This window comes from Pleurodeles waltl, chromosome 6 (assembly GCF_031143425.1).
Source record: "Pleurodeles waltl isolate 20211129_DDA chromosome 6, aPleWal1.hap1.20221129, whole genome shotgun sequence".
Classification (NCBI taxonomy): domain Eukaryota; kingdom Metazoa; phylum Chordata; class Amphibia; order Caudata; family Salamandridae; genus Pleurodeles; species Pleurodeles waltl.
Window position 1 is genome coordinate 919,007,095 of NC_090445.1, and position 9,407 is coordinate 919,016,501.

The following is a 9,407-nucleotide window of genomic DNA, read 5'->3' on the forward strand; positions in this document are numbered from 1 at the left end:
ACTAATTATTACTTTTCATAATTAGCTAGAAAAAGGGAATTACGTTTAATATTCCATGTCTCTCTCCTGTGCCAGAAAGGACTTATAAGCTTAGCCTACCAATTTAAAAATCAGACAAATGACAAAAGTTTAATATTTTGACTTTTCTGAGATTTAAATTTAGATGCAGATAACAGCAGTGCAAATTACTGCATAAAGCCTTGCATATTTCCCCAAGATAATGTGTAGGATAAACGTAGTTTTACCCTGTGCGATTCTTGTAATTTGTTTATTCACAAGTGCACCTTAAATATAAGGCATATGTTGTGATTGTGCATGGATAAAAGTAAAGCTCCTTTTCCAACTTTCAAATCTCGGCATGTATTGAACACAACCGAGATAACCCCTTTGTCCTTTCATAGAAGACAAATTATGGTCTTCGCAAGAATACATGTTGTTAGAATTGGTGCAACATAGTCGATACCTTCACCTTGACTTGCAAACTTTGTGATTTATCAGTTCCTCCGAAGCCCTGCGTGTAACTCTAACTCAGCCTAGTACAGCCAATCATGATACAAAGAACAGGCTTTGGTCAGAGCCATGTGAAAAAATAAAGCACTCTCTGATGATAGATAAATGTGTCTTGTTTCCAACAGCCAAAAAGCGCTTGACTTGTACTAATAACAAAAAGGCCATGTTGGTCACCGTGGGTCTAAAGACGAAGCACCCTGTCACCGGCCTGGTTGGGAAATTAGCAAATAATGTTCCTGCTCCTTGATAAATGTGTGACAGTTTTCGCTCACCAATCATTTTTAACATTTTGATGCATGCCCATGATCCCGCTGGAGGACCAGAAAAGTTTACTGGCCCTCAATTTTCAGATGATAAATGGAACACTCTAAATGTGTGATTCCTATATGAGGTATAGTTCATTTTAAGCAATTCTGGTAAATGGGTGTCACTGATTAGGACAAATGGTCTACTCGTACAACAGCACAAATGGTATGTCTCAATTCTCCGGCTTCCTTGGAGACAGGAAATAAGAGTGACAACTGTAATCCAGCAAAATGCAATTTAACAACAATTCAAAATAAAACATACTCTCTGCTTTTACATTTCTAATATAGTTATGCAGTACAAGGGTAAACAGTTCTTGCTATATTCCTTCAGATTTTACTGATGGTAAAACTATAGTTTGTGGTAGAAATTACAGTTTATGCTTCTATGCTTCTATTTTACCATTAGCGATATGTATGTGTGTGTGTATGTGTGTGTGTATATATATATATATATATATATATATATATATATATATATATATATATATATATATAAATATAAATATATATATATATATAGACATGTGTGTGTGTGTGTATACATATATATATATATATATATATGTAATAACTGAGAAAAAGCAAGAAAGGTTAAAGTGGTATTATAGCTGAACTTTAATAGCTATAGTTTACTGAAGGAGCTATAACTTGCACACCCACAATGCACTTTGTTGTCATCAATGATGTGATTTAAAATGTGATCAGCGATGTTATCAATAATGTCATAGAACATGTCATGAGAGATTTAATTTGTGATAAGATAACCAATTCATGCATGTTGTGCAAGTTGTTTGATGATATTTGTTATTTTTAGTTTAAAAGCGTATATTTTAACTGACATTTTAAAATAACTATAGCATCACATTAAACTTTGTTTTTTATTGCGTTTATACGTTTTCTAATGTAAAGTAAGATAATATTACCATACCTAACTATAGCATCACTTAAACCTTTGTTTTTTATTCAATTTCCAGGGTTTCTAATGTAAAGTAATATGTTATTAAAAGCCCCATTCCCCTGTGGGAGGCCAGCCCTCTGTGGAGCGTGGCCTTTGGCCATGTGTGGCTTGGGGTTGGCCAAAGCCCCAGCATCCAACCCCATCTGTGTGGCTCACTCTCCAGAGACAGTCTTGCTTCATTTCCTTTAATCATCCATCTCGTGGGAATCTTGCTGGATCACAGGGGGGTCAATGCAGACTCCTGAGGGAGCAAAGATCCAGTGCTGGCTCCAGTGAGAGTCCAGCAGAATCATGACTTCCCCAGTATTTTTCCTTTTGACCTCAGGCGAATTCCAGGGCTAATGGGTCAGGTTATCCATAGCCTGTCCCCTTATACCTTCAAAATGTTTAATCTCCAGGATATGGGGACACAGAGTTCTCTAATGGCAGCCAAAACATTTTTTTTTTTTATGTTGCGGTGATCCAGTCACAGCACAAGCGCCCACTGGAGCTTCTAAGGGACTCTCAAAAGACGCTTACTCATTTGGCTTTCTGCCAAATTTGGTTTCATTCTGTTTAGCCAGTTGGGCTTGAGCATTGTTCAAAATTCTCTTTAAAACTTACATGGGCAAATTGCTTTCCGAACCCCCCACTCCATTTTCTCTGTCACTGCTTGATGAATTTCCCTGAAGGTTTACGGGAAGGAGCTGAGGTGTATGAACTTTGTTGTGAAAAGTTTTGTAATGATTCATCAATATATATATATATATCGCCAGTAGGTAGTTATAGTTAGGACCATGTTTTCATAGGAAAAGCATTTTTTGACTTGCCTATGTCTTTGGCACTGTCTGACGTATCGTCACAAACTTTTCCCAAAAAAAAGTGTTAGGTGATTCTTGTTGTGCACGGCAGGAAAGTTTCAGGGTAATCTATCAAGGCAGGACTGAGAAAAAGGAGGGGGGAGGTAAAATAAAACAAGTGTTTCCCATGTTAATTCCCATAGGACATTTGAACACAATTACATCCCGAAACACTGGACGGAATTACAACAAACTTGGCAGAAAGCTAGCTTTCGATACCCAGATTGTGTTTTCACTTATTTGGTGTAAATCCATCCAGTAGTTTTTGAGAAATTAAAGGAAAACAGATTTGTAGATCTCTGGCTTTTCATTCATTCACTAATTCATTCACTCATACATGCACTCAGAGACTCGTGCACCCACTCATATACCGACTTAGACACTCATGCTCCCACTCATACCCATAGGTCACACACCCACTTTCAGGCACACTCAGACATTCATGCACCCACTCACAGATCCACTGATTGATACAGGTCATGTTGCCAACCTGTAATGGGCACAGCAAAAGGCCGTGCGTGGCCTGGGGTTCGGTGGTAATAAGGGCTTGGTTGCAAGATATGGATGCAGGCCAGGCCTTGGAGCCAACCCCCACAGTGCACGGTCAAAGGCTGTGTACGGCGGGAGTTGGAATAACGTACAGTAATTAAAATTACTTTTCATTTAAAAAACACAGAAATTCACTGAAAAAAACAAAGGTTACATGAATATTACAGTTAGGTTCTGAATTTACTCGTACAAAACCACTGAAATTCAGCAGTTATAGTTATGGGTAACTCAAGTTACTATAACTCACACCCTACTGTAACTATAGCTTGCACCCCCACAATACATATATATATATTTATATATATATATATATATATATATATATATATATATATATATATATACATACACATATGCATATATAGGAAACCTGCTTATAAGCATATAAAGACCTAGCTCGGTCCACATACCACCACCACAGGGAGAAATGAGAAATGACGAACCCTCACATAATCATGTGCATTTCTTTGAAAGAATGAAGGCAGTTATTTTGGTAGTCTTGTGGATATTTGTATTTTTCCATCATTGACAATGAATACCCAGCAGTCACTTACATTGGACTTATGGAATGTGGTAGAATCATTTATTGGCAATGTTTTAACCAAAGGGAATATATGGAAGGTCACTGTTTATGTGTACCACTCAGGTGCAGTTACACATTGAAATATGGCTCTCTCTTTATATCCAACAGACAATAAATAATCCCATTTATGTCATGATGCAGCTCCATTGGACTTCTGCGGAGGTATTAATTTTAGTATCAGTGTAGCATGCAAAGTTACATGTATTAGGTTGTCTGCACCACTACAGTATGGGTCTAGCTATATGTCAATAATTTCTGACCATGATGCTAAAGGGGAATCCAGACTTAACTGCTATGACTAGAAATGCAAGCTAATCTTGGCATGTTTCTGTCTTGCTGGAACCCATCAGTAAGATTACGATTGAGGCCCTATGCCAGAGGAAGTTACAAAACTATGGCATGTCATTGCCTCTCCACCTTGGGAGACAAAATGTGCGTGGGACTTCCTATGCTACTGGGAAGGGGTTGTGGCTTAGCAGTTCATGCTCAACTGCCCCTTTTGGTGGTGCATTTGGTTCTTCCACTTTTCCAATGGACCAAACAATAAAAATAAAGTGCAGTAAAGTGCTAACAATTATTAGATTTACATTTTCAGTCCTACGTTTGGGGTAGTTATGTGAATCTGTACCTTATCATACACATCTTTAATGAGCATTTAATGAGTAGTGAGATCTGCGGTCTGTAGTGCTAATAGGTGATTTTTGTCACCTGCCTGCATTGTCAGAGCTACTATCGTAGAAAGAGAGATACAGCAAGCAAAGATTCAAGCACATCCATTTCTGGATGAAGGATGTGTTTTACTCTACACCATCCACACATTATGGAATATCCCCTTGGGCACGTCTTACACTGTACCCAGCGAGTGTGCAAGGAAAATTGCGCAGACACAGTACATTTACACATCCATCGATCACTTTGATTTACACTCGAACAAAATGCATTTTTCCACTCTTTGCTAATGCACATTGGTAAAAACCACTAGTGAAATGGGTCCTAGTTCTCTGGTGTGGAAACTGGGCTGAGAAGCGAAGTCTGCTGCTTAATACAAAGTGGATTACTGAACTGCTTGGAGTCACTATCCACCTATTCAGTTATTTAATATATATATTTTGACTCCCTCTGAGATCCTCCAATCATAACATCAATGACTAAGTTAAATGGCATTTTTTAAAGAGTTAATGGATTTACCACACTTATACTGAAGACACATGAACCCATCAGTATATATTGTCTTCAAACTAGGTCCACAACTGAATTATATGCTTGTCAATGAATCATGTTTTGAAAGTGTGTTGGCTTGTGAGACAGTCATTTTGTAATGGATGTGAGCAGAATATATTGACTCCATGCTTGTAGAATCACGTTTGAAGGCCCATCACCAAACTTTGGAATGCCACTGAAACATGAAACCAATTCTGGACCAAAGGAGAGCTGGGACTGGAGGATGTGGAGAGTTGGGACATAATAAGGAAAAGCATGCTGTGGAGCTGGGCCTTTGGACAAAGTCACAGGAACGATAACGTGTTTAATAAATTTAGAAAGTGGTCATGAGTCTTACACTGCCAACCCCAAAGACAACTGATAATCGATTTATGCTTTTATGACAACTGAACCCTGGCAGGAAGCATGCATGGGCTTGCATGTCCCACTAAAGCGGTAGTCCTGTCAGACTCGTTAATGGTGTCCAGGCTTGGATCTGGGGGCCCCTTTTAGACATGTTTACAATCAGCACCGACATCTTAGTTTAAAACTAGGCTCAGTCTGCTGAGAAGGGCTCCAAGTAATTTGTGATAATTTCTTTAATTGTTCAAAAAGAAGTCTTTAAAATAAAGCTTGGCCGTCAAAGCCTTGGGCTGAGTGGGGCTAACAAAGAGGATTGGAAGCAGCTACGCTACTTACATAATGCAGAGCAAATGTTTGAAGCAAAACTATTACCGATGTGTTTAGAGCGCCTTTTATTTAATGAGCAGCAATTAAGTAAAAATGCGCCTTTCAGAAATCACTAACACACATGGTGGGTGTGTAATGCATGACATTACACACCCACCCTCACTTTGACATGTGTTTCAAACAAAACGCTTTTAGCAGTGACATTTTTTCAATTACAAATATGTAACCTATATTTTGTCTTAATTTAATTGCATTTCTATTTTCACTTTCCAATTAAAATAATACAGCTGAGGTTTCACTTACACATTTCGACTGCCGTTACCAGTAGAATGATGAATGCAAAACTATTGGCTGTGGTAGTATGAAGAGTTTCTTTGTTACAGATTTTTTAATTATTAGCTAATGAAAAAATCATAAACAACAGGGAGACTTTTAATGCATCCAGTTACATTTTTGGACTATTCACTCTTAAGTACAACTAATATCTGATTAATTTACTTTTAGTGGCTCGCCAGTGTGTATTGTATTTTACAGTCTAGAAACAATTTACTATTAACTGGCAATTACCTACAGAATGATTGTTAATTCGGCTCGTAAGTACTTCAAAACTGTTATCACACTCTAATTTTTGGCCTTCTTACATCAGGGTGAGGTGCGTTGGGAATACACAAGACTAGTAGACAAGCGCTGGACATGCTATATGTGACTCATGCTTTGAATTTACCACGCTAATCAACTGAACTGCCGAATTCTCCCTAGGTAATTGCAGTTTACAGATAAAAATTGTGGTAGTAACGTTTCCATCGCTGGGATAGCGCCCTCTGCTTGCTGACAGGCACAGTGCACGTGTCTGTGTGTTTACCCCAGTACGTTGCATACATGCATGTTCCTGAATGTGTGTGTGGTTTAGTGAGTAAATGTTTGTGTGTTCGTGTGTGTGGCTCGTTGTGGGGGTGGCAGTGTGGTTGGGAAAGTATGTACGTGGGGGTATTTGTAAAAGATGAATACGGTCAATGTTCATAAACAAATTAGGCATTTATTAAACTAGGCCCAGAGAAGTAATTGCCTTTGCCCCTTTCAGTCCTACAGGCTGTGTGCGCCACACCATACTCTTGTTTCTTTGTCCCACACTCTTGTTGCCCTGTGGAAGGGCTCATGCTGAGAGGGTTAAATGCTAGAGCGCGATGCCAGACTGCAAGCATGTTGGGGCACTGATAGAAAAACAGATGCCCCCGGGATTCACTCCCTCCTATCAGGAGACCACATTATTTTCATAATGTGAAATATCGAGGCTTGACTCGGATTTCAACAAGGAGTATAATTTCCAATGATTATCTCATTGTCCTCATCAATTTGGAATCAGCACAAATCAGACAAACGTTACTAGGTCAGACATGTTACGACCCTACAGTGCCTTATAACTGTGCTGCGGATAGCAAACTGTCACATGCAGAGTGTGCAAAAAGCAGATTCCTCTAACATCCTTTTTGCTGCGCTGCACAGCAGACCACAGCAGTGTGGTGACATAATTAAATATTCTTATTTTTAAATGGTGCACATTACTTTTTAGACATTTATAACGTATTTCTTTTTAATCCAGCAATTCACTTAGAGTTTTCCTTATTTTTTGAGTTACGTGTGAAAATAAACAGATGACTCCATCTGAATATTCATATTCTATCATTGATCTAGTTACTGCACTTACATCTCTTTGTGACCTGCCCAGGTGTTTAGCTGCCGCATTCGGTACTACATAAAACATTTAATACATGTGCATTTTAGATTTTTATATAAATCAATCATATAATTCATGAACTATTTACCAATTAATCATAAAAGTATATGACACTGGTGGGGGGGGGTTGGACTATAAAGCTGTATTCATGTCAGACTTAGGAAATAAAATGCAGCTTTCTGGGTAAGCACGCTGCAATTAGTCATCTCACACTAACAGTGATCTTCCTGCTGGTCCATCTGCTTTTGCCTGTTTCCTATGGGAGCACCAATTCCTATGAATCATAGTGTCTTATGCGAAAGTCCGATGTATGGTGCACTGGCACATATTATGCATTAGTTAACTGTTCAATATTATTTCACTAGTGTTGATAGAGCAAAATATTGACCGAGGAAAGGAGTTACCAGTAGCACTTGATGTTTTCAAACAAAGGAAAGTCCTATCATTAAAGTCCCACTGACTTTGGGGTAAGTGGAAATGACCATATATGAGCGGTCTGAAGTGCTTAACATCCACATCAAAAACATAACACGTTTGTGAGTAAAGAAATCACTCACTGAAGCATTTGTGAAGTCCTTCGGTGACACTAAATGAAAGAACCAAATGAAAAACCTCAGGGTGTACACCCAAAACAAGACTCCTTATTCCTGACTGAGAGTCCTATGTCTAGAATAAGTTGACAGAAAGCACAAAGTTGTAAAATGGGAAACCAATATAAATGAGCATTTGCTTAGATAGCAGTAGCTCTATTTACGACGACATAAATGGGAGTGAGAAGGATGAAGCTACAAAAGAGGAAAACCCAGAGCTGGAACGCATACAGATTGTCATGCCACATTTGATGAGACTACAGTGCTGATTCCCATGCTCCAAAACTGTTAATAGATAACAGCTCTGGCTGCCTAGAGGAGGAAATAAGAGAAAGAAGCACGTTCCCAGGATTCGGATTGTGTTACTTCCTGGAACTTTACAAATCAACTTCTGAGCTTGCCGTGACAGACTCAGAAGGATCTATCATTCAGCTAGGTTTTAAATGAATATATTCACGTGAGTTCACAAGTAATCATTTAACAGTCACTTTAATGCAGATGCTAAACGTCTTAAATGGAGCTTACAATGAGGCAGCATCTAAAGCACACATTATTCAATCCTTAGTTCAAAACGAAGGCAAAGAGTAATCCGGCCCAAGCCAAAAATGCTCTGTACAACAAATGTTGTGACACTAGTGTAATTTAGCTAACTCCTTGATGTAGAGACCTGAGAGGCAAGAAACATGCAATTTACACCCTGGACGTATTTAAATAAGATAAACACAATTGTGACATCTAATTTTGGAAACAAATCCTGATATGGGAATCAGAATAGGCAGCAGATTGTGGTCACAAGCGTCCTTAAATGAATCACTCATTGAATGATCTCAAAGGCTAAGGGCCTAATTATGAGTCAGGTGGACCATAAGCCGCGGATTAGATGTTGTTCCATCTACCGTGACTAGCCTACTGTTCCCGAACCTGGTTTTCCCAAGCCTGAATAACCTAGATCCGGTTTTAGCGGCTGGATATTTCAAACCAGTGAAACACTTGAGGTTTTGGATGCAAAAGCAGCTAAACCATGTCTGTTGCTCCACCCTGACCTCTGTCCCTGGCAAGGTGGCAGCATTCGACACTCTTACCTGCCACATCTAATCTTATCCTTCCCTCTCCTCTGTACCTCCTCCTGCTACCTAAACCACTCACAGAAGCATCTGTACACATTTCCCACCTTTTCAGAGGCGGTGGTTAAGGTGTGTGTTAACGCCTTCAGAAAAGAGAATACTGTGTTGAAAGCTGCATAGTAATTCTGTGCCTTTAGTTATTCCCGTTTCTGAGGGCTTAACAGTAATTTCACAGTACTGGCAATGCGTTACGGCATTCTAACAGTCATTATGTGTGCAGAACGTGGACCCCACCAATACCATGCAACTTGTAATCAGGGCCTAAATGTGTTTCTAAGCACAACAAAATCACCGTTGAATACCTAGAGCATGTAGAAGGAC

At 39.0% G+C, this 9,407-nt stretch overlaps 1 protein-coding gene across 18 annotated transcripts in view; it reads right to left on the minus strand.

Annotated features, from left to right (window-relative positions):
• EBF3 (EBF transcription factor 3) overlaps positions 1-9,407 on the minus strand; it is a 165,415-nt gene that overhangs the window by 44,027 nt on the left and 111,981 nt on the right. The gene's annotated exons all lie outside the window — the stretch shown is intronic.